Genomic DNA, 23,914 nt, shown 5'->3' on the forward strand with positions numbered 1-23,914 from the left:
TTTTTTAAATTTATTTTTGACTGCATCGGGTCTTTGTTTGCTGTATGCGGGCTTCCTCTAGTTGCGGCGAGCGGGGGCTACTCTTCATTGCGATGCGCGGGCTTCTCACTGCGGTGGCTTCTCTTGTTGTGGTGCACAGGCTTAGCTGCTCCCCACGGCATGTGGGATCTTCCCGGACCAGGGATTGAACCCGTGTCCCCTGCATTGGCAGGCGGATTCTTAACCACTGGGCCACCAGGGAAGTCCCAACGCTATTTTAAATGAGGTTTCCCTTTGTTAGTTTTCACATGTCCCAACACGCCTCGGCCTGCATCTCAGCCCAGTGACCATGAATGAGGGTGTGAGTGGTCACCGTGGAATCACTTCCTGCTGTCATGCTACTCATCACCAGCAGCAGGGTCCACGCTGTCTTCGCACAGGTTGGGAATCCAGTTCCAAAATCCTTTCCTGATGGTCTGCCTTCTGGAAGGGTTATACTGGATCTGCCGGCCTCAGCCGGGGCTCCCCAGAGCACAGAGCCTGCAGGGGCGGGTGGAGGCATGCGGGACTGCCCCTACAGCTGGTGCAGCTCCTGGCCTTCTGCTCAGTGACGCAGGTCGTCTCTGGGCTGCCCTGTGAACAGCTCCACTTTGAGCAAGCTGACCCCGGGTGAAACCCGGACCCTTCTTTCTCAGTTCTCTTATTGCCCAGCTGTTGGCCCTTGGGAGGCTGGAGGGGGCCCACTCCCCAGGGTGGGGGCTTCCTCTGAGTCTGGATGTGGGGTCCATGCAGCAGAGCTGTATGGTTCACCCGCCCCAGACCTTCTGCAAGGCCAGCTTGGCCAATGCAGGTAGAGGAGGCTGCAGCAGTGCCGCTCTGGGCTGTCCCCCACTGTTCATGTGTTAAAGCCCTTACCCTCCAGGTGATGGTGTTAGGAGGTAGGCCTTAGGGAAGTGATCAGGCCATGAGGGTGGAGTGCCTGTGATGGGATTAATGCCTTTATAGGAAGAGACATGAGTGAGCTTTTGTCCTCTCTGTCTGCTCTCTGCCATCTGAGAAGACAGCCATCTGCAAACTAGGAAGAGGGTGCTCACCAGACCAGGGATCTGTCCGCACCTTGATCTCGGAATGCCAGGCTCCAGAACTGTGAGAAATAAACATTTGCCGTCTACGTCCCCCAGTCCATGGTATCTGTCATAGCAACCTGAGCCGACAAGATAAGAGGCGTCCAGCGCTCTCTGCTGGCTCAGAGCACAGGTAGGGCCGAGCGAATCTAAACCCCACATGGAAGACCCTACGTCCGCCCTGTTAACTGCTACGCCAATAATACTACAGACTGGTGGCTCAGAAACAACAGAAATTTATTTCTTGCACGTTGGAGGCTAGCAGTCCAAGATTCAGGTGTGGGCAAATTCAGTGTCTGGTGAGGACTTGCTTCCTTGTTCACAGACGGGTGTCTTTGGTCTGTGTTCTCACATGGCCCATCAGGTGAGGGAGCTCTCTGGGGTCTCTCTTACAAGAGCACTAATCACGTTCATGGGTCTCCACTCTTATGACCTCATCACCTCCAAATACCATCACATTGGGGAATAGGCTTCAACATGTGAAGTTGTTGGGGGGACACAGTCCGTAGCTGTGCTGTTGAAGAGACCGTTGGCCCCAATGCCCGAGAGCTCCCCACTACCTGCCCTCAGCAGAGCACGGCAGCCCTTCTGATGGCCAGCACACTTCTGCCAACACAGGTCCGCATCCCCAGATGCTATCGAGCTATTTCATTTGCAAACATAAGGGGAAGATGCATCCTGACAACATGTCAGGTAGTGAGAAATTTGTCCTCCGCTGCCCTTTTGGGAGCACTGAAGGGAATATGAAGCATAACTGAAGATCTTCTGATTTTTCACAGTCAGCCGAGGGGCTGGAAGTGTGATGGCTGGTGATTTAATATACAATATACAATTTAATATACAACCCAGCAGGCTCCAGCCAGGTGTGGGTGCCGGCTGCATAACGGAAAGTCAAGGCCTGACTAGTCAGGAGCCCTGGGCTTGATTTTCCCCACACTTAGCTCGTACAATAAATGCCCAGCAGACTGTTTCCTGAAAATACTCTGGCCGGTCACTATGACTAACGGGAATGGGACTTCCCGAGTAGGGACCGCTGAGGAAGAAGACAGCTGGAGGGGAGGAGAGCCAGCCCTGGACGGCCTCCCCGGGCACAAGGCCCAGGGTCTGGACAGGTGGGAGGGGAGCAGGCGCCCTAGGGACCACCAGGGCAGCCTGGGTCGTGCTGGGCACCTGCCTGGCCTGCCTGGCCTCTGCTCCCTGTTGGGGGACTAGGGAGAGGCTGTGATCCGCGGGGGACACCACACTCCCTTCCGCAAAAATAAAGCGATTTCCTGGTGGAATGCGGTCTGATGATCATCAAGGTCGCGGAAGGCAGTCGAGAGGAGGGGGCGGGGTCCTCGAGACGCGGGGCGCGGAGGAAGTCTCAACGCACCTCCCGGGACCGGGGGGGCGGGGTGGGCGCGGGAGAGAACCCGGTGCGGGAGGGGATACGGGCCGACGGCGCAGGACGTCCACGGCCAGAGCAGGACCCGCCACGTCTCCCGGGTAGCGGAAGTCCCGCCCCTGTCCGGGGGTCCCCGCCCTTCAAGATCCGCCCCCTCAAGATCCGTCTCTCGTCTCCTTCTTCCCTTGTCCCGTGGAAGCGCCGCCCCCCATCCCGTCCACTGGACTCCTCGTCCCAGCTCCATAGACCAAGCACTCCGGCCCCGTGCTGAGAGCCTCCCAAGACCTTGGAGGCCACGACCCCGCCCCACCTGCCTCCTGGAGGTCCCGCTCCTCCCACGGCCCCGCCCCCAGGAGGTCCCATTCCTCCCTCGACCCCGCCCCATCAGCCCCTCCCCTACCAGGCCCTGCCCCTTCACCGGTCCCGCCACAGATGGCCCCGCCCCCGAGAGATACCTACCCGTCCACGGCCCCGCCCGCATTGGCCCCGCCCCCGAACAGCCCCTTAGGCCCCGCCCACGCGCTGGTTTCGCCCCCATCGCCCCCGCCCCTCTCTGCGGCCCCGCCCCCTCCCGGCCCCGCCCCTCGGCCCTGGGAGACAGCGGAGGCGACCGTTGGGCGCGCGGGCGGAGCGGATCGCGGCCGGAGAGCGAGCGGCCGGTAGGTTGCGGGCCGGGCGCTGGCCGCCCCGCCTCCGCTTTCTTTCTTCTCTGGGCGCGCGCTCGCGCCCTCCGCGGTCCGCCCCGCCCAGCGGAGCGGAGGGTGTTGGGGGCGGCCGGCTCCTCAGGGTCGGGGCCGCCCGGCCGCCGCCGCCCTCCTTTTGTTCCCGGGCCCGACTCCGGCCGGGTTGTGGGGCCGCCGCGGGGCCGGCCCTTGGCGGGACAGGAGGGCCGGGGGTCGGGGCCGGGCTGAGCCGCGGGCCTGCAGTGCCCACCGCGTTCGCTCGGACGGCGGCCGAGCCCGCGCGCCCCGGGCCGAGTCCGCACGGCTCCCGAGTTTCCTGTCCGATCTCACGGGCGGCCGCATTGTTTGGCCAGAGGCCGCCTCCAGAGACCCCCAACTCTGGAAATCCACTGCAGCAACGCAGTGCATTGCCGTGCCGGCTTCCCGGTGCAGGCTCCGTGCTGCAGCTCAGGGGTAGAGGGGTGAGACTGGGAGGCCCAGAGTTGTGGGTGTAGACAGAGCGGCCCAGAGTTGTGGGTGTAGACAGAGTGGTCGAGTTGTGGGTGTAGACAGAGCGGCCCAGAGTTGTGGGTGTAGACAGAGTGGTCCCGAGTTGTGGGTGTAGACAGAGAGCAGCCCAGAGTTTTGGATGTAGACAGTAGTCCAGAGTTGTGAGTGTAGACAGAGCGGCCCAGAGTTGTGGGTGTAGACAGAGCGGCCCAGAGTTGTGGGTGTAGACAGAGTGGTCGAGTTGTGGGTGTAGACAGAGCGGCCCAGAGTTGTGGGTGTAGACAGAGTGGTCCCGAGTTGTGGGTGTAGACAGAGAGCAGCCCAGAGTTTTGGATGTAGACAGTAGTCCAGAGTTGTGAGTGTAGACAGAGCGGCCCAGAGTTGTGGGTGTAGACAGAGTGGTCCAGAGTTGTGGGTGTAGACAGAGAGCAGCCCAGAGTTTTGGGTGTAGACAGCATCCCAGAGTTGTGAGTGTAGACAGAGAGCGGCCCAGAGTTGTGAGTGTAGACAGAGCGGCCCAGAGTTGTGGGTGTAGACAGAGTGGCCCAGAGTTGTGGGTGTAGACAGAGCGGCCCAGAGTTGTGGGTGTAGACAGAGCCCTTGGGCAGGCGACCCCCCTCTCTGTGCCTTAGTTTCCCCATTGCTGGGTTGGGTGTGTAACGGGACCTGCCTGTGAGGCTGCTCAGGGTTGTGAGTGGATCTGCGTGGTCAGTGTCCGGTACTTTCACGTGCTGTGATGGGAAGGGCCCTTGTGAGGCCGGGGGACCTGCAGCGGGACAGTGAGGCCTGCGGGCAAGGCGCCGCTTCCCCAGAGACCCCCCCAGCACCCAGGTCTGAGACAGGAGCCCAAGTAGGCAGTGGGGAGAGGGCGGTGAGTAGAGAGAATATGTTTAAAGTTTAACTTTAGAAACATAGTGGTCACAGCGTGAGGTTTCATCAGAACGCCTTCCGACCCAGTGGTCTTGAGGCCTAGAGATAACGGGCACGAGGTGGCCGGCACAGGACCTGGGCTTCAGGGATGCTCAGATGGGGACAGCCCATCGCTGAGGCGCCCACAGCCAAGGCGCTGGGTGACCGCCTGTGGGCTGGGATGGGCAGAGGAGGACCTGGGCTGGACGGACGTGTGGAGCTGACATGTGGGCGGGCGCTGGGTGGCAGTGTCCTGCGCAGGGTCAGGAGGTGAGAGGCGGGCACTGAGTGGGCCTGCGCAGCCGAGAGGAGGGGGCCTGGACACTGCTGCGCCCCAGGGTCAAGGGCAGCCCTTCTTCCCCCTCGTTCTAGAAGGAGGGCATCTGAGAGGAAGGGGCCAGTGGCCAGGCAGAGGACAGCTGCGGGCTGGGAGGCCGGGACCAGTGTGGCCCTGGCGGAGGGGCCGGCCGGCCGGGAGGCAGGGGAGGTGAGGGCGGTCAAGGCTGGCTGCCCAGTGGAAGGAGTGGCCCGTGCCGCCCGCCCGCATCTCCCACAGCAGAGGTGATAGCACGTTCGCGTTCTGATTATATTGTCTTTTGACACTTGTCTTTGTCTGAAACGGGCCAAGCAAAAGGGTCAGGATGAAGGAGAAAACTGTGTTAGTGAAGCCTTAACACCTGCTGTGTAGCAAGTACACAAAACACAGCGAAGCCAGGGCGTCTTACATTTTTTTGGTGGAGTTCCCATAAACCTTTTACTTTCTAGTTAGCACGTGTATGCGTTTCCCGTGACCGCTGTAACAAATTACCACCAGCTTAGTGGCTTAAAGGGCAGAAATGTACCCCTCGCAGTTCTGGAGGCTGTCCCACATGCCTCGGCCCTGGGCCCCGTGTCACACTGCCCTGGCGCCCCTGCTTCCGTCCTTGTGTCCTGTCTTCACACCTCCCTCTGCCTCCCTCCCGTGAGGACACCTGTGGTCACACCTGCGTGTGGAACCCAGGGTCCTTTCCCAGCAAGGGCTCTTTAAAGTAATCCCACCTGCCAAGTCCCTGTTGCTTATGAGGTGACATTCACAGTTCCAGGGCCTCGGACCCGATGTCGTTGCGGACCACCCTGACTACTTTTGGAAGGACTGTGGTCTTTCCCATCCTGGGCTGGGGAGCAGCCATCTCGTACACCTTCCCCGACTGGGCACTGCCGCTCCTGCGTCCAGAAGGGCCTCGCGGTGTCCCCTGCTGTGCGCTGGAGGAGAGGCCGCAGCTGTCCCGGGAGAGAAGATGAGCTTTGCTTGGGGTTCAAGTCTGGCAGATCACTCGTTTTTACTTTTGGGGGTGGTGGTTACCAGCTCCTTTGGCCATCTGACAAGAGCTGTAGTCAGTCCTCAGAAGTACACTTAACCCACGTGCACGTGCAATTTTAATACAGACACAAGTTTACCTGCGGTTTTTGGGGGTTCACCAGATTCATCCCCGAGATCATGTACTCCAGGCAAGTAAAATGCCTAGTTTGTCCTTTCTGCTTTCTTTGCTCTCTTTTCCTGTGGCCTTACTGTCCCCAATCCGTCCCCAACCCTGTAATCAGGTGATATCCCGATGTGTCTCCTTCCTTGGTTTTTTTTTTACACACACCATGCTGCACCATTTTTGTCCCTTGACAGTGGCCATCCTTTTAGGACACCAGATGAAGAGCTAAGCCTACTGATTAAAGAATCAGACAGCAGACACTCTCCTGTCCTGCTTGTCCCCATCTCCAAGGGGCAGTCATCTCAGGCATCCTATTTTCTCAGGCATTTACTGCCCATTTAAGCTGCTAGTCTTAAAATGTGTGTATTTGATTTCCCTCGAAGGTGCGAGGGAGGGCTGGCTCTCCCCTCCGCTGCACCACTGCTTCCTCTCCCTCCATTTCCCAACTTCATCACATCACCTTCTTTTGGTTAGCCTAGTGTCCGCTGCTCACATGTTTGTTGCTGAACCACACGGTACCTGAGCACAACTCCTTTCTCACTCAACCCTGTCGCTCTCCTGTCAACCTCTCTCTCCTCACCCCAGCACGTGCCCTGCCACACCCCTCTTGTGGTGGCCCTTGTTGAGGACTTCGCTCCTGGCATCCTGCTTCCTGCCCCACTCTATCCTGGTCCCCATGGGACCTGCACGCCTGCGCCCCCATGTCCCCACGCTCGGGACCTCTATTCTCTGTCTGGGCTCACTCCTTGTTCTGTTGAGTGCATATTCATGATAACTAAGAAACATTAGCTAGATTTTTCTTTTGCCCCTGATTCTGAAAGTATCTTTGTTTCACTCTTCAGTTAACTTTTAGTTTAGCTGGGTATAGAATTCTACTGAAAAGTGTTTTCTCAGAATTTTGAAGATGTTGCATCATTGTGTGTAGTTTCCGGCACTGGTGGAAGCTGATGCCATGGTGACTTCAGGTCTCTGTGTGTGATCTGGCCCCACAGGAGCTTCTCTTGTTCCCCATGTTCTGATCTATCAGTTGATGACGTACGTTCTCATCACTGTCCTGGGCCAGGTGGCCCCCTTCAGCCTAGGCCTGACGTTTTGTGTTATTCTTAGTTTCCTTTCCTTCATTCTTGTGTCTCTCTGGAACCCCTTTTATTTGGAGGCTAGAACTCCTGGGCTGACCTTCTAATCCCTGATCTTCCTTCTCCTCTTATTGATCTCTTTGATGTTTGGTCTGCCCTTGGGAGATTGCTTTGCATTGTCTTCTGACACTTCTGTTAATTGTTTTATTTCTGTTATCCCTTTTATTGTTCAATAGTTCTTTTTTATTTCGATTTTCCTTTTCTATTTATCTCTTAGAAGGTAATAATTAAGGATACTTTGAGTTTTTATTGTCTTTTTTTTTTAATGGTACAGTTACTTTTTTTAAAAAATTTTTATTTATTTATTTATTTACTTTTGGCTGTGTTGGGTCTTCGTTTCTTTGCGAGGGCTTTCTCTAGTTGTGGCAAGTGGGGGCCACTCTTCATCACGGTGCACGGGCCTCTCACTATCACGGTCTCTCTTGTTGCGGAGCACAGGCTCCAGATGCGCAGGCTCAGTAGTTGTGGCTCACGGGCCTAGTTGCTCCGCGGCATGTGGGATCCTCCCAGACCGGGGCTCAAACCCGTGTCGCCTGCATTAGCAGGCAGATTCTCAACCACTGCGCCACCAGGGAAGCCCTATTCTGTTTTCTTATCTCTCTTTTTCCCCCCTATTTTTTACTAGACTATATCCTTCATGAGAACAAGAATTTTTTTTTTAAATAAATTTATTTATTTTGGGCCATGTTGGGTCTTTGTTGCTACGTGCTGGCTTTCTTTAGTTGCAGTGAGCGGGGGCTACTCTTCGTTGTGGTGCACGGGGTTTTCATTGCGGTGGCTTCTCTTGTTGCGGAGCACGGGCTCTAGGCACGCGGGCTTCAGTAGCTGTGGTTCACGGGCTCTAGAGCGCAGACTCGTTAGTCGTGGTGCACGGGCTTAGTTGCTCTGCGGCATGTGGGATCTTCCCAGACCAGGGCTCGAACCCCTGTCCCCTGCGTTGGCAGGTGGATTCTTAACCACTGCACCACCAGGGAAGTCCCTTGAGAGCAAGGATTTTTTTTTTTTTTTCCTCAGTATTATTCATGGCCGAATTCAAACACCTAAAATTGTGCCTGGCACATGGAAGGAACACTGTATGGTGTTCAGATCTCCTATATTACTGATTTTGGGGGTGGGTGGGTAGGGATTCTGGTCATTGTAATAATTGTTGAGAAAAGTGTTAAAATCTCCAACGTTGACTGTGGATTGTGTATTCCTGCCTTGAGTTCTTTCAGGTTTTGCTTTCTGTATCTGAAGCCCTGTTATTAGGCTTGTACACTTTAGGGACGATTTGTTTTCCTGATGAGCAGAGCTTTTGTTTTGAAGCCCATTTACCTGACACTGATGCACACTCCTAGCTGTCTCACGTTTACTGTCTGCACCTTATGGCTTTTCCATCCGTTTACTCTCAGCCTGTTTGTATGCTGACATTCAAAGTTAGCTTCTCATAAAGCCCATTTCATACTTTCTGCTTTTGAATGTGAGTGTTGTTTTCCTTTTCCATTTCTAGTGTTTTAACTTCCCCCAAATTGAAAGTTTTTATTAGCTAATAAATAAACAAATAATAAACACAAACTTTTCCAAAGCAGTTTTGGGGGGGAAGGGGCATAAATAATATTTGGAACACTCTTAATACCAATTTTTAGAAAGTGTTCATTATAGAAATTATTTGAATAGATACAGAGTAAACAGAAGAATATAGTGAACGCCCAGGTACTGTCAGTCACCTGTGACGACTGTGGACGTCCGGGCCTGCTAGACTCCGCTTGACTCCACCCGCTCCTCACTCCTCTTTTGTCGTAGCTTTTCATTTCCGTTCCACGTGCCTATTAATAGGGCTGATTTGTGTCTCCACTTGTCTTCTGTTTGCCCTAGTTTTTGGTGGTGTTGCTGTTTTTCCTTTCCTGTCTTGTTTTGGGTTAACTGAATGTATGCATATATGTGTGTACATACACAAAGGTGTGTACATGTTTGTATCTATGTATTGCATGTACCAGATGTGTATTTATCTGTAGTAAATATACACACCTATTTTCTAGTATTCCATCTTAATTCCTGGCTTGGCTTTTTGGCTGTACCTCTTTCCATTATTTTTTAGTAGTCTAAAATATGTATACTAACTTACTGCAGCCTGTTTAGAGTTAATTGTGTAACACTTTAGAAAAAGTGTTAAGAATTTTATAATAGTAATAAAAGTTCCATTTATCCCCCCTTTGAGCTATTTGCTGTCATTCGTCTTGTATCTACATATGTTATAAACCATACAACACACTGTTATAATTTTTGCTTTAAAAAGTCATACGTATTTTAAAGAAATTAACAGAAGGAAAATAATATGTCACGACATTTACCCGCATATTCACCATTTCTGTTTGCTTCGTTCCCTCTTGTAGATTTGAGTTTCCATCTGGTGTCCTTTCTCTTCAGCTTGAAACACCTCCTTTAGCATTTCTTGCCTGTTGGTGACAGATTCTCCCAATTTTGGTTTATCTGAACTGTCTTCATTTCCCTTCAGTTTTAAGGGATCTTTGTGCTGGCTGTAGAATTCCGGTTTCTCCTTCCCAGCCCTCTGGTTCGCTTTGTCTTCCGGCTGCCGTTGTGTAGATGTCAGCCTCGCCATCGCCGCCTTGTCCCCGTGTGTCACGTGGCGTCTTCGCCTTTGACTTCCAGCACTTGGACTGTGATGTGCGTATGAGGGTTTTCTTTGTATTTATCCTGCTCAGGGTTTGTGGCGCTTCTTGGATAAATAAGTTGATAATTTTTTTACCAAATTTGGGGAACATGTGGTCATTGTTTGTGCAGATATTTTCCTGCCCCGTTTGTTCTGCGCTCCCTCTGGTGCTCCTGTTACACGTGCGGTGGGTGTTTGTCATTGTCCCACAGGGCATTTAGGCCCTGTTCTAATTTAACAGTTTTTTCTCTTTCTCGTCTCCTTTTCTTCCATCTCCAGTCTAAATTAAGTCCATTTCATTCGATGAGTTTAAGAATTTCAGTTACTGTAGTTTTTATTTCTAGAGTTTCCACTGGCTTCTTTCCTATAGTTTCCATTTCTCTACTGAGATAGGTCACCTGTTTGTTTGACTGTATCTTCCATTAAATCCTTGAGCGCACTATATTAGCTGCCTTAAAGTTCTGATCTGCTAATTTCAACTCCTAGGTTACCTCAGGATCAGTTCCCACTGGCTTCTGTGTCTCTTGACTGTGGGCCGCACCTTCCTGTTTCTGTGAACATCTAGTAACATTTGACTGTGCTCCACTAGCGGTTGTTTTCTCTGGAGAGTGTTGACTCGTTGGGACTCACACTGACCTCTCTGCATCACGTCTGCTGCTGTGCCTGGACTCTGGCTTCCTCCTGGGAGGCTCTGTGTGCACAGGCTGCTCGGGGGCTGGCCGAGGGCCTGGGCAGAGTTTACCGGCAGATTTCAGGGCTTCCTCTCTCCCCAGCTACCTCCTGTCTGAGACACTGAGATGTTCCCCTCACTTTACAGCCACCTGCCATGCCCAGACTCCATCCTGTGACTAGAAGCTGGAGGATTGCAGCTTCCACCTGAGCTCCAGATGTGTACAAACACACACCTTACCCAGTGCAACCCTCTTCTTACAGAGGATAACTCCCCTCCGGTTTCTGCCTGCTTTCGTAGCTCTTCAAAGAACTGGTTTTATATTTTGGACCTGGTCGGAACTTGGTTCAGCAGCACAGGCGGATGCATGAGGCCTTCACTTCACTGACGGACCTCCTGGCACTTTGGTTAGTAGCCAGGCGTTGACCTTTGGGGTTTACTTGTTTCTCGTCTAGAGAATCAAGTAATTGGGGAGTGAGCCACTCCAGCCTAGGAGAAAGCTCTTCCTTACCAAGTCCTGGATGGGATGAAGTCCAGGGCGGCGCTTCTAGGATGCCTTCTTAGACACACAAAGCAGTGTGGGGAGCGTGTTGGCCGGTGTGCACCCCTCGCTGCGTCCGTCCGACGTGAGCCACCGAGGGGTGAGGATGAGGGTTTTGTCCGCTGACCTCTGGTCGGGGGGCGGTCCTGCTGGTGCGGGTTCCCTCGACGCAGGGCTCTGTTTGGTACCTGCTCTTCACCCCACCCCGGTGTCTAGCTCGACCTCGGCAGACTGCTTTTCTGTGCCAGTTTCTGTCTGTAACATAGGGTTAATGATAAGGCTGTTGTGAGGATGAGCTAGAACAACGAGTGTGAAGTGCTGGGGACTGTGTGGCCCGCAGGATGTTCCTGGTGCTGTTAGCGTGGCTGCTGTGAGTGACGTGCGCCGGTGGGCACCTCCGCGTCCAGCCCCTACTGCGGGCCAGCCTGTGGCTCTGCGGCTCGTGAGTGCAGTCCCGAGGAGCCCGGCCTGGGACACACTTTACCTGGAGGCATTTGGGCAGCGTGAGGTGCCCCGACCGCCCGCTCCCCAGAGCCCCATCCCTAGTGGCCTGGAGCCCGGCCAGGAGCGTGCACCTAGCGTTTCACAGCCAGTCCACTCTGCACCGCGAGGGTGGGGCGGCCGGGCCCGGGCTGGGGGGCTCCTGGGCCCACCTTGTGTGAGTTTCCTGGGGCCGTGGAACAAAGCACTGCCAACTGGGGGGCTTACACCAGCGGGGATTTATTCTCGCTGTTCTGGAGGCGGATGTCCGCATCAAGGTGTGGGCAGGGCCCGGCTGGGCTCCCCCTGGGGGCCTCCGTTGTCGGGAGATCCTTCCCACCTCTTCCGGCTCCTGGTGGCTGCTCGAGGCCCCTACGCTCCTGTCTCTGCCTCCGTCTTCACGTGGCCTCCCCTGTGTCTCAGCTTCCCTCTGCCTCCCTCTTATAGGACACTTGTGATGGCATTTAGGGCCCCCTGGGTAACCCAGCACTGTCTCCTCATCTGAGAATTCTTCACATAAGCCCATCTGCAAAGACCCTTTTTCCAAATAAGGTCACATTTGCAGGTTCTGGGCATTAGGACCTGATGTCCTTGGGGCCACCATGCAGCCCACCACACCCTGCCTGGACCTGGAAGGTGAGGAGCCCTGTGGGATCATGGGCAGGGGATGCGCCTCCTGCCAGTGGCCTGCTCTGGCCACGCGTCCTGCGTTGATTTCTGAGGGCTCTGCCCGCCGCCCGCCCGTGTGCAGGCTGAGCCCGTGTGCAGGCTGAGGCGGGTACTGGGACTCTGTGCGCTTGCAGATTTCTGTCTCCCTGAGAGTGACTGAGAGAGACGCCGAGCACAGAAAGGTTCCCGTCTGCCCCCCTGAAAAAGACAATAAGGGCAGTGCACACCCTGTGGCTTCCTCCTCTTGACTCCTGTAGCGAATGACCAGATTTGTACGTGGCGGGATGTTCTGTAGGAGGCCTGAGAAAAGACCCACTTCTTGGAGAGGAGAGTGGTTCTCCGCCGGTGCCGGCCTTGGGGTGAGCGAGGAGGCGGGGACCAGGCAGCCAGGTGGGCGGAGGGTTTGGCTGTGCCTCCTGTCCTGGGCCGCCGGGAGGGTGGCGGGACAGCCAGGTTCCGGCGGGGGGCTGCTGCCTCAGGACTGGGGGGCTGTCCCTTCATAGATAGATTCACCGGATAAAAACTGCTGTGCGATATTTGGGACACAGTTATACTAAAAAGTCATTCGTCTTTTATCTGAAATTCAGGTTTAACAGAGTGGCCTTCCTTTTCATTTGCTACATCCAGCAACTTTATTTATAGTTCCCCCCTGCCCAGGTTTAAAAACCACAAACAGAAATAAATACCAAGCAGAGCTGAAAAGGGCAAGTCAAATAGCAACAGGAATGGAAAATTAAGACGGTTTAACCTTCAGTATTTCAATTTGTAGAATTTGTTTCTGGAATCAAAACTAGCCCCGCAGTTCCATCAGCTGTAGAGCCTGAAACACTGTAGCCCCAGCTTGTCCTGTCTACTTTCTGGAAGCGGTATGGCCGGGCTGGCGCCCAGAGCAAGCCAGGAGCTCGAGGGCTGGGTCTGCCCGCTGATGGCAGGGGTAGGGTGTCACCGCTCTCGGGCCCCTCCGCTCAGCCCTGGCTGCGGGGGGCTGGGTGGGGGCGTGGTAGGGCGCCCGGCCCACCTGAGCTGCTTGGTGTGGTGCTCTGGGCAATCGGGATTTCTGGGGCTTCCGGCCTCTGTGTGTTCTAACCTTGTGGCAGGTGGACCCTGCGCTGACGTTCCTGCCACTCCTTACGGCTGTCTTGTTCCGCTTCCCCTGCCCCCTCAAACCTGCCTCCTGGCCCCTTCTCCCCCACCCCCGACTGTGCACCCACAGTGGCGTGTGGACCACTGCCCAGGGCTGGGAGGGGAGGGGCTGCTGAGCGAATGGCAGGCGTGGCCCAGGTGTGGGTGTCCTCCGCTGGGCTGCCGGGTAGCTGGGGGGTGATGAGGCTTGGGGGAGTTCGGGGGTCTGGTGGGGGGGCTACCTGAGCCAAGGAGCGGCGGAGGGAGGGAGGGGGAGAGGGTAGGTTCAGGGAAGAGCAATTTTTCAAATGGAGTCAGGGCTACCGTTGCCCTCCTGTGGGTCCCTCCAACTTCCGTGTGTGATGGTACTGGCCCGTTGAGCTGTTTTGTCCCCCAGGGTGGTTGGCCCTGGGAGGGCGGGGCCGTCACTGGTCACCTGATCGTAGTTGTCTACCCGGTGCTGCTGTAGAGGCCACTGGGCAGTTATTGAATGAATGAATGAGTGAATGAATGAATGGGCGAGCAGGGAGGTCATGGGTGGTGGAGGTGGACCTGCCCGGGGTGAGCGTTGAGGTTTGGACTGGGACCCTGGGCGGCAGCCGGGGAAGATCCCGGGCTGGAGCAGGGTGGGCTGTGGATGTGCGGCCGGCAGGTGTGAGTAGGGTCTGCTGCAGGTGCTGGCAGCCCAGCCAGCCTCTCCCCTGCCTGTCTCCTGCCCCTGTCTCTGCCGCCATCACGCTGCCATCTCCCACCTGGATGTCCGGCTGCCTGCCTTCTGCCGAGCTCCTCCTTTCCTTAGTTGAGACCTTTCTTAAATTCCTCCCTGTGTAGAAAGGGTTCTTATTGTGATGGGAGTTTAAAAGTTACTTCCAGATGCACCTGCCTCAGTATCTTCGTTATGCCCATCACACTGGAGAGTGATGCAGAGTGGCAGCAGAGGGTCCCTGGTCAGCCAGCGATCAGGCCCCACGTGTGCTCGGGAGACGGTTTTTAGGGACGCAGGTGCCTGGTTACAACATAGGTGTCTTTTGTGTCCTCTCAGGCTGCAGGGTCTGTGCCCCTCAGTGCCTGTGTGAGCCTAGCCGGTGTGAAACGATGCTGCCTTCTGCTTGTCGGAGGTCTTATGCCTTTGAAAGAAAATTTTTTTTATTTTTAAAAATTAATTGTTCTATTGAAGTATAGTTGATTTACAACGTTGTGTTTTACACTTTTATTTATTTCTTTTAGATGAGAGAGATCTCACACATTTTTTTTCTCTTAACTGGTTATCATTTGGATTTTTCGTGATGTAAACTTTACAAAGGATTAGAATCACCCAGAAAGATGTAATATAGTAATATTTTTGCACCAGTAAAATGGACCTTTGTAATTTAAAATAGTATCTTTTCTGCTAAATCTAGACTTTCTTCTCCACACTTTGAGAAAAGGAGAAGTGCTGGTGAGGGGGCTGCTTGGTTGAGGCCTGGCATAGGCAGGGGCACTGGGGACAGAGATAAAATATTCAAGCCGCCCTGCAGGTATCCTGTTCCCACAGGCCCTTCTGTTCTGAGCGCTTCGGGCGCTCGTAGGGGTCCGTGGGTCTCCCTTCCTTGGGGGCAGCCCTCTCCTTCCTCCGCAGCTGAGCTGTACTCGGCCCGTCCCCTAGAGAGAGCTCAGTGCTGTAAAAAGAACACCCCGTGATGTGTTCTCTTGAAAGAAGATGGAGCTAGATGAGTTTTTTTTATTTATTAAAAAATTCTTTTTCCTTTTTGCATATTTTTAAAAAATTCAGCTGTGCCAGGTCTTAGTTGCGGCATGTGGGATCCTTAGTTGTGGCATGTGAACTCTTAGTTGCAGCATGTGGGATCTAGTTCCCTGACCAGGGATTGAACCTGGGCCCCCTGCATTGGGAATGCGGAGTCTTAGCCACTGGACCACCAGGGAAGTCCCTGGAACTAGATGAGTTTAAAGCTAGTGTTTTAAGCCTTCTTTGCGTGGTAAGTACGACATCGGCAGAGCTGTGTGTCTTCAAGTTCACATTATGTTCGGAATTCCATTTCCTTTCAATGTTATTAGACTGTGAGTAATAATTCAGTATACATTTTCCTGATTTGTTTAAATGTTCTTAAGGTTGCCAGTCTTTCATTTCCCCTCTTTCTTATTTTTTCTCCTCTTTCCATATTACTTGTATTTGTCGTATTTCCTAATTCTGAGAGTTGCTTTGCTGTTTAGTAAGTTCTTGTCTCCATCGCTAGTCGATGGGTGGCTGCCTCGTGATGACCTGACTCTTGCTGAGGCTGACTTGGGAACAGGAAGGGACGTGCCCCCAGAGGCCAGAACCCAGGCATCTGCTCTGTGTCCCTGCAGCCTGGCCTCTTGGTTTCTCTGGGCTTGAAGTGTTAAAACCCTAAGAACTGACATTTTGAAAAAAACCCACGCAAAAATCTCTGCATAATAACAAAATGCTGAGCTGGAACATTTTATATGTGGTACTCTTCTGTTCAGTCCATCATAAATTATTCAACAACCATGCATCCTGATAATTTTAGGGGCTGCTGACCTGCTTCCTAAACTTAGATTAACGTGCCAATTTGGGAGATGAAGCTACCAAGGAATTGAGGTAGACTGTTCGAGAACCAGGTGGATAATTTTTGTTAGCAGAAATGCTTCAGGGGAGGCCAGTCTCTGCACAGGCATGGGCTCGTGTGCTAGTAGTAAGAAGTGTGGCTAAGAGCCCGAACTGAGACTGGTCGGCCTGAGTTTGGATCCTTACTCTGCCTTCGGACATGGCTGTAGGCGGGATGCCTGAGCCTCGGTTGCTTCATTTGTCAAACGGGACTCTGTTATATTTAGCTTGCGAGACTGATTGATTAGGTGGTCATCCAAAAGTAGTCATTTTCATTAGCCAGTTTTTCCCATTCCTGGTCAGTTTACCTCTGATGTATGCAGCATGATTTCCTTAATCACCTCATCACAGATTGGATTTGAGGGAAAAATACTTAATCATGCATTGCTGCTTGGAAATAGGTAGAGCGCTGTATTGTGTATCTTTACAGCAGGAATGGTGACAGATCAAGTGATAACATTCGTATTTTGGATCCCGCGGTGCATGAGTTACTGCTGCCATGTAACAGGTCAGCCCCTGGAGCGGCAGTGTTTTCTGCGTCCCCGTTCCCGTGGTCAGGACCCCGGGTGTGGCTCAGCCGGGTCCTCGGTTCCAGGTCTCACACAGGTTGTGATCAGGGCGCAGCGGGTGAGGAGCCACGCCTAAGCTCACTGTCGTAGCAGTTGGTGGCCTCAGAAGATCCCCTTCCAAGGTCACAGTGTGACTGGTGGCAGGCCGCACGACCTTGCTGGCTGGTGGCCGGAGACGTTGCTCTTCGCCATGTGGGCTGCCTCTCAGGGCAGCTCACAGCCTGGCCGCTGACCTCCCTCAGAGCGAGGCGGGCAGGGAGGCAGTCTTTGGGTAGCCTGTCCTGGCAGCGACATCTCATCCCGTTTGCCGTATTCAGTTTATGAAGCGAGGCACCAGGTGGAGCCTGCACTCAGGGGCTGCCAAGTGGGACGGCTTGGGGGCAGGACCCTTGGGGCCGTCTCAGAGGCTGCCTGTCTGTGTCCAGCCCGCGGCCCCAGTGGTTCACGTCCCTCGCACGTACAAAACACACTGCCCCCAAGACCCCTCCACGATGGCATCAGCTCAGAGTCCAGAAGGCCGTCATCCGGACGGGCTCCAGGTGTGGGTGAGGGTCCCCGGCTGTAGTTGCTTGAGTACAGCTCCGGGGGTGCCCTTCGTCTCCGTCTGTAGACCGGAACTGAAGACCAGCTATCAGCCCCTCCCCAGAGCAGTGGTGCAGCGTTGGGACAGGCATAGGGTAACCCCTGTAGACGCTCCTCAAAAGGGAGGGGAAGGGAAGGCGTAAGGGGTCACAGGCACACAGCAGCTCTGTAATCCAGCCTGGAAAATGCTGGAAATCGCTTCATTGGGTCTGAAGATTTGGGGGTAGTGGCTCTCGCTCTGCCTTCTGCGCGCCTCGTTCTTCTCTTTCCCTTTTCGTGAAGGCAGCGCGTGTCTGCAGTTGAGTCATTCTCTCGGCCTCCTTCCCGCCAGCAGGCTTTCTGGGATCCAGTGGCCAGTTTTCATTTTGTGCTGCCTGTGACTCTTTCAGTTCAAGCTGACAGTGTTTCCACGGAAACCGTTTTCTTGAAAACTTTGTGGGCCTCCTGTGAGTCTCATTGGTGTTCACGCCATCAGACAAGAGCCATCCCTCAGATCTCTCTGAGATAAGCCCTTCTCTGCCTTGGGCCCCTGCAGGGTGAGGGACGGTGCCCGTGGGCATCCTAGAGGCCCAGATGTTCAATGAGAAGGTCTCTTTACGGGGCGCTGTCCAGCGCCTTTCCTCACACGCAGCAGCCTTCACGCGGCATCACGTGCACTAGGACTCTGCCCTGAACAGAAGGGGAAGGTGAGGTGAGGCGCTGGCGTTCGGGGACATTCGGGTTCTTGTGGGTGGGTTGCTCGGAAGAGAGTCAGGTGGCAGGAGGTGACAGTGATGACGAGTTCAGAGCAGGTGGGGAGAGGAGAGGAGGTGGATGCAGGCGAGCTTGCCCAGGGGGACAGCTCAGCCGTGCAGGAGGAGTGCAAGTGGGGTGAAGACAGGGCCACTCTGGAGGTCATCCTCATGGCAGGTCCGTGTCTCCCCTCTCCTGTGTCACATAGATTCAGTTAGGCTAATTGGATTTTAGTTTGGGGGCTTTCTGTATGCATTGCTTGTGAACATATGACACCATATACTCAACAAGTTCCTGGCCCTGTGGTCTGAAAACTCCTGACCGTTGTTTCCCTCCTTAAGTAGAAATGTGTCAGTCCACTCTGGCACGTGAACCTCAGGACCATCCCTCAGGGTATAGGTCGTGTACTTGGAAGAGGCAGGTGACCCGAGTGGAGAGCGACCCGTGCTGCTGGCCGCCTGACCCAGCCCACCGTGGCTCCCTGTTTCTCTTGGGTTGGATGTTTGCAGGGACTTGGGTGCCTGGGAACTCTGCGTGCCTCACCTGATGGGTGGTTCGGCTGCCAGCTGTCCTTGGAGGTGTGGGGCTGGGCTCAGGGGTTCAGGGCTGATGAGCTTTGGGAATAGGGAATGAGGGTGGGATTCTAGCTTCATTTTAGGGAAGCATCGTGCCAGAGTGGATTTTCGCGTTTTCTGATGTCTGGCTCCCTCGGATCCCTTTCCCTCTTCTGAGCTGGCGCTGATCCAGACCTCCATTGATGGTTGTGGTGATGGGGCGAGCCTCACCTTCTGCCCTGGACTCGCAGTTGGATGTGCTTTCGTGCGACTAGGGCAGGGGGTCTTGCTGAGGTCTCACCCCCTTGCTGATCCCCATCCCAGCTCCAGCAGAGTCTCCTGAGACCCCACAGCAGTGGTGGGGGCCTGCCGCAGGGCACAGGTCTCCTCTGTTTTGTCCTCACGCTGGGGCAGGATTGATGTGGGTCTGGGGAGAGAAGGCAACCTTCATTTTTGTACAGCTGGGAATTAGGTGTTCCTGATGACAGTGGCCTGTGTAGAAAAACCCATTGCCCTCTTCAGTTAACTTTTTTTTTTCTCCTTACAAAAGTCATATCTATTCTTTTTAGAAAGTTTAGACATTGTGGACTAAAGTAAATTCTAACACTTAGAGACAGCGAGGCCATGTCCCGGACAGTTATCGGCTCAGCAGGTGCTCACTGAGCCTTCTTCCCGCTCCAGCGGGCACAGGATGTGAGCACGGAGACCTCCCGCTGCACCTGCACCCCCCTGCACACCAGCACACCTGCACCTGCACACCTGAACCCGCACCTGCACAGCTGCACATGCACACCACGTGTCATCTGGGCTAGTGGGTGGTCTGGGAGGGACGTTCCAAAGGGGAGGGTGCAGGCGAGGCTGATGTAGGGGTGAGGGGCTCGAGCCCTCGGGGAACTGCCTGGGGTCCTACGTTCTCTTCCGGGCCCTGTGACTCCTCAGACCGTGGAAGAGTTAGGGTGAGCCTGGCTTCTGCCTGCCCCCCAGGAAAGGTGCTCTGTGGTCTCCATTGTACAGGAGCAAGGTCATCATCTGACCAGTGTCACACGAGTGATATGGCTGGGCCCCCAGCATTCAGCTCCGCAGTCCAAGGGCCCTGACTGGAATGGTCTGCTGTGCTCTGTCTCAGCTATTTTGCACAGGCAGAAGGTGGGCCCCAGTGTGGACTCCCCAGGACGGGCTGCCCCCAGGATGGGCTCCCCCAAGATGGGCTCCCCCAGGATGGGCCCCCTAGGTTGGGCTCCCTCAGGATGGGCTCCCCTAGGATGGGCCTCCCCAGGATGGGCTTCCCCAAGATGGGCTCCCCAGGTTGGCTCCCCCAGGATGGCCCCCCAGGATGGCCCCCCAGGATAGGTCCCCCTAGGATGGCCCCCCCAGGATAGGTCCCCTAGGATGGCCCCCCCAGAATGGCCCCCAAGGATGGGCTCCCCCAGGATGGCTCCCCCCAATATGGCTCCCCCAGGATGGGTCCCCCTAGGATGGCCCCCCAGGATGGCCCCCCAGGATAGGTCCCCCTAGGATGGCCCCCCAGAAAGGCCCCCCAGGATGGGCTCCTCCAGGATGGCCCCCAAGGATGGACCTCCCTAAGACGGGCTCCCCAGTATGGCCCCCCCACCCAGGATAGGCCCCTGGAGGATGGGCCCCCCCAGGACGGCCCCTCCAGGACAGGCTCCCCCCAGACGAGCCCCATTGTCTCTGTTCCTCTTCCCAGAACAGCACTGCCTGCACAGCAAAGGCTCCCTACGTGTTTGTGGGGCGGACATGGACAGACGGCTATCAGTAGAGCTATTTTAGTGCCTCTGGTGTTCAGGAGAGGGGTGTAAAATTCTGCACGCAGAAGACACTGCCCGACCAGAGGTCCTCTTATAAAGAGCCCTCCCTTCTTTTTTCAGAGGCCAAGAAGTCCTTTTGGGGGAGTGTGGCACGTGCTCCTGGCGTGGTGTATCTGGACTCCGGCCACCGACCAGCAGGCGGTGGAGGGTGGTTCCGGAGGACCGCCCGCAGCGCACCTGTCTGTGTGTCTGGTTGTCGAATTCAGTCTGTGCCTCTGCTGCCGTGTGCATGGAGGCCAGGGCCCAGCCCTCCTGGGGCCACCCTGCACTGGGTGGGAGGCTGTGTCATGGGTGAATAAAAAGAACCCCCCGAGTCAGGCAGATGGGGACTCTGCTTCTGGTTGAGGGGTGTCCGGTCCCTCCTGACGGCTGGCGCAGGGGTGGCTGTGGACTCGCAGTGCCTTGTCTCAGCGCCTCCCTCGTGTGTGCGTGACCATCACACTCAAATGGCCGGACTGGACGTGCTGCTGTTTCTGACTACCCTCACCTTCTAGAGCTGCCACAGGCTGAAGGTCTGGCCAGGGGTACGTTACTAGTACAGCTCACTCACGTAAGTGCCTGGTGAGCATGGCCGGTGTACCCGCACCTGAACACCCAGCCTTGGCCTCCACCTGCCTGTTGCCTATTCAGCAAGTGTGTGGGAGCCGTAGCACCTTGAGGACTGGGCTCTGCTGTCCTCAGACACCTGCTGGCAGGTTCTCTTCCTTCATGTGAGACCTTTCTCTCTGAAGGTTTGGTGGGACTTCACTTCCTCTGCTTAGCACTTGGTGGGCCCTTTGAATCGAAGGGTTCTTGTCTTTCTGTAGCTCTGGGAAGCGTTCCATTAATTTTTGGACCAACAAGGCAGAGAGGTGTTATTGGGCAAACACTGACCACCACGAATGAATTCAGTCAGTCCATCCACCCACCATTCATGCATCCCCCAGTCCCCATCTGTCCATCCCTCCATCCATCTATATATTCATTCATCCCCATCCCACACCCACTCGTCCATCCCCCATCCATCCATCCATCACCCCATCCACCCATCCATCCATTTATTCACCCATCCCCCGTCCATCCTTCCATCCATCCATCCCCCATCCATCCTCCCATCCCCCATCCATCCTCCCATCCCCCATCCATCTCCCCATTCTCCCCATCCATCCATCCCTACATTCTCCCATCCATCTCCCCATTCCCCATCTGTCCATCTGTCTATCCATCCACCCATCCACCCGTCACTGTGTCCACTGGCACTGTGGTAACCAGTTTCTTGCGCAGAAGCAGCCTGGTTGCAAACCATTCCTTGAGATTTGGCATAACTTGTGGCTTGAGACTTGGCAATGAACCTGCAGTGCTTTTCTCTGTTTTGGGGACCTGAGCACAGTGGCCTGTGTCCCCTGAGTTGTGGGGGGTGGGACTGGGGGGAATCTTAGCTTTGTTTAAGCTGCTATTGGATCCCTCTGCTATTTCTTCCAGTTTCTTTCTCTCCTTTCCCACTTCTTTTTTTTTTTAAAGTCAAATGAGGTCAAATATCCCACCAAATGCTAAAATCTGGCTTCAATTTCAGCTGCCTCCAAAGTTCTCCAAAGAGAATTTTGTGTTTTCCACATAAGCTACAATCTAAGTCATCCAACCCCAAATATACCCTACTCATTTGGGAAAACCCTTTCTGGCTGCCCTGTGGGTGATGCAGTGACAGATGAACAGAGAGGCTTTTCACTGAATTTATCCACTGCTTTCCTTCCCCCGATAGCCCCTGGATCCATCCTCTTGGTCTCTTAGCTTTCCTGTGGTACTCCATCTCCTGGTCCTTCTGTGGAAACTGCCCTGGACTGTCCTCCAGCCCTGGGTTATTGTGGATTTTTTCAGACTCTGTTGCCATGGCTGTTTCCTGTTTGTGATAACCTTTGCTTGAGGCTGCATCTTTTTGTTTTGCTTTATTTTGTTTTTTGCAGGGCAGATATTTTATTTATTTATTTCTTTAATTGAATTATAGTTGATGTACAATATTATATGTTACTGGTGTATAATATTATATGTTACAGGGGTACAGTATAGTGAGTCACAATTTTTAAACGTTACACTCCATTTATAGTTATTATAAAATATTGGCTGTGTTCCCTGTGTTGTACAGTATATCCTTGTAGTTTATTTTATACATAATAGTTTGTACCTCTTAATCCCCTACCCCTATATTGCCCATCCCCAGTTCCCTCTCCTCACTAGTAACCACTATTTTGTTCTCTGTATCTGTGAGTCTGTTTCTTTTTTGTTATATTCACTAGTTTGTTGTATTTTTTAGATTCCACATATAAGTGATATTTATTGTAATATAAATGATATTCTGCATGTAAGTGATAAGTATTTGTCTTTCTCTGTCTGACTTATTTCACTTAGCATAATACCCTCCAAGTCCATCCATGTTGTTGCAAATGGCAAAATTTCATTCTTTTTTATGGCTGAGTAGTATTCCAATGTGTGTATATACCACATCTTCCTTATTTATTCATCTATTGATGGACACTTAGGTTGCTTCCGTACCTTGGCAATTGTAAATGATGCTGCTATGAACATTGGGGTGCATGTATCTTTTTGAATTAGAGTTTTTGTTTTTTGGGGGGTATATACCCAGGAGTGGGATTGAGGGATCATATGGTAGTTCTATTTTTAGTTTTTTGAGCAACCTCCATACTGTTTTCCATGGTGACTGCACGAATTTACATTCCCATCAACAGTGTACAAGGGTTCCCTTTTCTCCACATCTTCACCAACATTTGCTTTTTTTTTAATTTTTAAATTTTTGGCGTGTTGGGTCTTCATTGCTGTGCATGGGCTTTTCTAGTTGCGGTGAGCGGGGGCTACTCTTCGTTGCAGTGGCGGGCTTCTCATTGTCGTGGCTTCTCTTGTTGCAGAGCACGGGCTCTAGGCACGTGGGCTTCAGCAGTTGTGGCATGCAGGCTCAGTAGTTGTGGCTTGCAGGCTCTAGAGCACAGACTCAGTAGTTGTGCTGCACGTGCTTAGTTGCTCCATGGCATGTGGGATCTTCCTGAGCCAGGGATCGAACCCACGTCCCCTGCATTGGCAGGCGGATTCTTAACCACTGTGCCACCAGGGAAGCCCCCAACATTTGTTATTTGTGTTCTTTTTTATGATAGACATTCTTTTTCTAGAATTAAATTTTTTTTTATTGGAGTATAGTTGCTTTTATAATAGCCGTTCTGACAGGTGTGAGGTGATATCTCATTGTGATTTTGATTTGCATTTCCCTGATGATTAGCAATATTGAACATCTTTTCATGTGCCTGTTGGCCACCTGCACATCTTCTTTGGAAAAATGTCTATTCAGGTCTTCTGCTTATTTTTTTAATCAGATTTTTTTATGTTGAGTTGTATGAGCTGTAACCCCTGATTGGTCATATCATTTGCAGATATTTTCTCCCATTCAGTAGCTTATCTTTTCATTTTATTGATGGTTTGCTTTGCTGTGCAGAAGCCTTTAAGTTTAATTAGGTCCCATTTGTTTATTTTTGCTTTTATTTCCTTTGCTTTAGGAGACAGATCCAAAAAATATTGCTATGATTTATGTCAAAGAGTGTTCTGCTGTGTTTTCATATAGGAGTTTTATGGTTTCTGGTCTTACATTTAGGTCTTTAATCCTTTTTGAGTTTATTTTTTTATGTGGTGTTAGAGAATGTTCTAATTTCATTCTTTTACATGTAGCTGTCCAGTTTTCCCAACACCACTTATTGAAGAGATTGT

At 53.4% G+C, this 23,914-nt stretch overlaps 1 protein-coding gene across 3 annotated transcripts in view; it reads left to right on the forward strand.

The window, feature by feature from the left end:
• Positions 1–3,083: 3,083 nt before the first annotated feature.
• RGS12 (regulator of G protein signaling 12) overlaps positions 3,084–23,914 on the forward strand; it is a 118,826-nt gene continuing 97,995 nt past the window's right edge. For all 3 annotated transcript variants that reach the window (XM_079921064.1, XM_079921065.1, XM_079921066.1), the window contains exon 1: positions 3,084–3,146. The gene's annotated coding sequence lies outside the window, so the exon portion shown is untranslated. The remainder of the gene's footprint in view (positions 3,147–23,914) is intronic.

Source organism: Stenella coeruleoalba (genome assembly GCF_951394435.1).
Source record: "Stenella coeruleoalba genome assembly, chromosome: 4".
In the NCBI taxonomy this organism is placed as follows: domain Eukaryota; kingdom Metazoa; phylum Chordata; class Mammalia; order Artiodactyla; family Delphinidae; genus Stenella; species Stenella coeruleoalba.